The sequence below is a fragment of the Rhea americana genome, unplaced genomic scaffold, assembly GCF_003343005.1.
Source record: "Rhea americana isolate MKP2758 unplaced genomic scaffold, rheAme1 scaffold_93, whole genome shotgun sequence".
In the NCBI taxonomy this organism is placed as follows: domain Eukaryota; kingdom Metazoa; phylum Chordata; class Aves; order Rheiformes; family Rheidae; genus Rhea; species Rhea americana.
Genome location: NW_028187122.1, coordinates 632,569 through 635,998, shown reverse-complemented (window position 1 = coordinate 635,998; position 3,430 = coordinate 632,569).

The following is a 3,430-nucleotide window of genomic DNA, read 5'->3' as shown; positions in this document are numbered from 1 at the left end:
TTTGAGGGGAGAGTCAGAAGGAAAATGTTTTGATAAAATGTCTTTAGCTTAGCTTTGTTGCTTTTTTTCATGCATCCTGGCACTGGAACCATGGTAGCAAAATCAGACTGGTTAGCACACCTCGAGAGAGGGATGCAGCCATTCTTTCTCATTTGTGCTCTGTTCTCCCATACTGACTTATGGTAAATCCCATTGCTAATTTGTGTCTCAGTTTCCCCAGATTCCCCAGCCTTGATAAACCCCTTTAGACCCTCCAACAAAAAGTGCTGTGCATGAGCTTTTCATTATCACCATGCCTTGGCTGTGCCATGAATCCCTGGGGAGACACTACCTGGGAATGTGAAAGCAGCCTTAAATTATCACCAGGCATTTCTAAAGAAATGAAGTGCTGCAGTTCCTGGCCTGTGCTGCCTGTGGCTTGGCTGCCACTGATCACTGCCCAGTGGCATGGCCCCTGGCATTGCATCAGCTCATTTATGAAGGACCATGACATGAGGCAGCAGTCACAAGATGCAGAAGGTTTGAATCAGTTTCCTGGGGATGATGACTAAAGTTGAATCCTTGCTAAGAAGTGTTGGTGAACTCCACTAGGGATGTACTTCCACTGCAGGCTCAACTGGGCAGCTGTCCATCAAAGCAGGCAAAAGCCCATCTGAAAAGATAAAAATGCAAGAAAACCCAGTTTAACCAGTATTGCTGTGTCTGTACTAGAAATTTCTGGCATCCCACCTGGGCAGGCCAGTGATCATCTCTTTCTTTCTCAAGTCTTGAGCAATAGAGCTAACGTGGCTGAAATCTGCAGCAGAGGCTGCAGCCGTCTGTAGACAGGAGCTCATGGCTTGGTTAATTCCTCCTGCTCTGGGACCCAGTTCCCCATGTCCTGTGGCAGCTCACACATCACTCCAGAGACTTAGAGGCTGCTCCACTAGAGCAGACCACAATTCTGAGGCTTTCATGGCCTACCTAGAATGGGACATGCAGTCTAGACACTCCACATTGACCATGCTCAAAGTTGCAGAGCCGTATTAGCACAGGGCTGGGAAGATGTTGGCTACCACCAGCTGACCAAGCAATGCCATCCCCATCCTCACCTTTGCAGCCCTTTCCCTGCAGCCCCCGGCAGGCCCAGGGCTGTGCTGGGGGAGAGGGGTGTGCAGGGTGCGGGACTGCTCCTCTGGCCAGCGAACGCTCTCCACGAGAGGGAGCCTTGCCGACGTGGCTCCCTCGCAGCCGCTGCACCACGACGTGGCTGAGCCTCCAGCTCTCAAAGGGTAAAAACTTTTTGATAGGCAAGGTCAGATCTATGCAATCTAAGCACCGGGAGAGTAACCCACCCTATGCACTTTGCCAAGATGTCAATGCCTGAACCTCGTGGCCACATTCAAGAGCATTAACCTATTTCAAAAGTGATCAAAATTATAGTTGGAGGAGTGGATCATGCTGCCAAGCACCTTCCTCATTTTTTTTATCAGCAGCACTACATGTGAGCCTGGAAACCAGCCAGGAGAGTCAAGCCTTGAAAGTGATCAACATCTGTCTTTCCCTGTATGTAAGAAAAAAATGTGATGATCACGTCTCAGGATAATTTGGCAGAGGAATGTTCAGAAAACTCACCCTTGTCACGTGAGAACTGCCAGAAATAATGTTATTTTTAGAGGATGGCAAAGTCTAGCTGCCCTGTAAGTTGTCTTTTCGCCATTTTCTGTGTCTGGAGAAAAAAAAATCAGTGAGAAAGTAAAGGGCTCCAGTGGGTCTGAGTACCTGTGAAACTGCAAACTTGGAATCATTCCCAAAGCACTGCAACTACAAACTCCCCCAAAGGCTCATTTTCACCAAACAGTAATATTTCCAATTCTCCCCCTAGTTCCTGCCACTGAGATTATTTTCTCCAGGTGGCACAAGCTTCTGATTTTTTTTTCCATCAACAAATTTGTTCTTCTTTTTTCTTTTTTTTAATTTTCTTACTGTTTTTCTCATGGAAGTAGCAGGGGTCTGATTTCCCTAGTGCAGTTTTTAGCACAGTGTATGGTTGTTCCAATGCTCACACAGAAATTAGATAACTGATCTTTAATTAAAACATCATTTCTCCCTAAAGTTCATATCCATCAGCATTGTTAATCAAACACTTAACAGAGAGTCTGAAAAGATATGGTTAAAATTTCCTCTCTGATTCATCTCAGCTTTCACTGTTTAGGAAGCTCTGTGGATATGGGTTCTCTGGTTTAATACTGTGTCTCAGAGAACAGGTAAGACTCAAGCTTTTAATGTAAAAACTAAAACACAGATGCCTCTCAGATTTCTTCACCCATAACAGTAAAATGAAAAAGGAGAGACGCACTTTTTTCCTTTGCTGGACACCTTTAAATACAGAGAACAGCAGGGCTGCTGCTATTTTTCATTGTTACTTTTCCTTCACAGTGATTTTAACACAGCTCATTCTTGACAGCTATCACTGAATCAGCCCCAGGGCGTTTGAGCGGGATCAACCCAGGAGCAGATACTGCAAGGACTTGGTTGTCCATCTGCACCTCTTGTGTGGCAAGTGTCATCACCGCCTGCTGAGGGATAGCTGCCAGGATAGAAAATTTGCTGAGGGTGGCAGGGTTTGGGCACAATTCAAAATGGCTTTTGACATCTCTGTTCCTCTCCCAGAATGATAGGGGTGAAAGGTGTTTGAGTATGGGATGCCCAGAGCCAGTGGCTTTCTGCAGCTGATGAACTCCTCAGAAGCTGAAGAAGGAGCGGGAACACCCCCCTGCTGGGGTAGTGGCACCAGGGTGAGGTGACATGGCAGCCCAGCCCTTGATGGTGCACGGCCCCAGCTATGGCACGGAGATCCCACAGCAGGGTTGTGAGGGCTGCCGCCTGGTTCTGCCATGGGACGTTGTTTTTGTAAGACCCTCTTCTTCACCAGGTCTTAATGGTGAAGGTCTCCTGGGAAAAGCTTGGATTTCCTTGTTGCTGGCACTGCTGGGGCTGGCTGGAAAGTTCTTGCATGAAATACCTGACAGCAAACAGAGCTTCTTCCCATCTCCCCCAACCTTTCTGTCTCCTAAAAAGGGACTACTTTCTGAGGAAAATGGCCAGAATTAATATTAAGACACGAAAAGGTTAGAGCCAGCGTTTTCCGGACTGTTTGCGTGCACGTAGGCATACATCCGCACGGATGCACACGCCTGTCTGGATATGCACGAGCGTGCCGTTCTCCGCAGAGATGCAGGATTTGCAAGCACGTACAACGCTATCCACGCAGCTCCCCCGTCCGGAGCGGACGCCTCACGCTGATCGCCCGCCCGTCCCCAGCAGGCTCCCGGCGCAGGGGGCAGCGGGCTCCGCAGCAGCGCGGCGAGGCGCAGCCAGCAGCTCCCCATGGTGCGCGGCGGCCGCGGCCCTCCCCGGCTGCGCGGCAAAGAGGCAGGAGGAGAAGGAG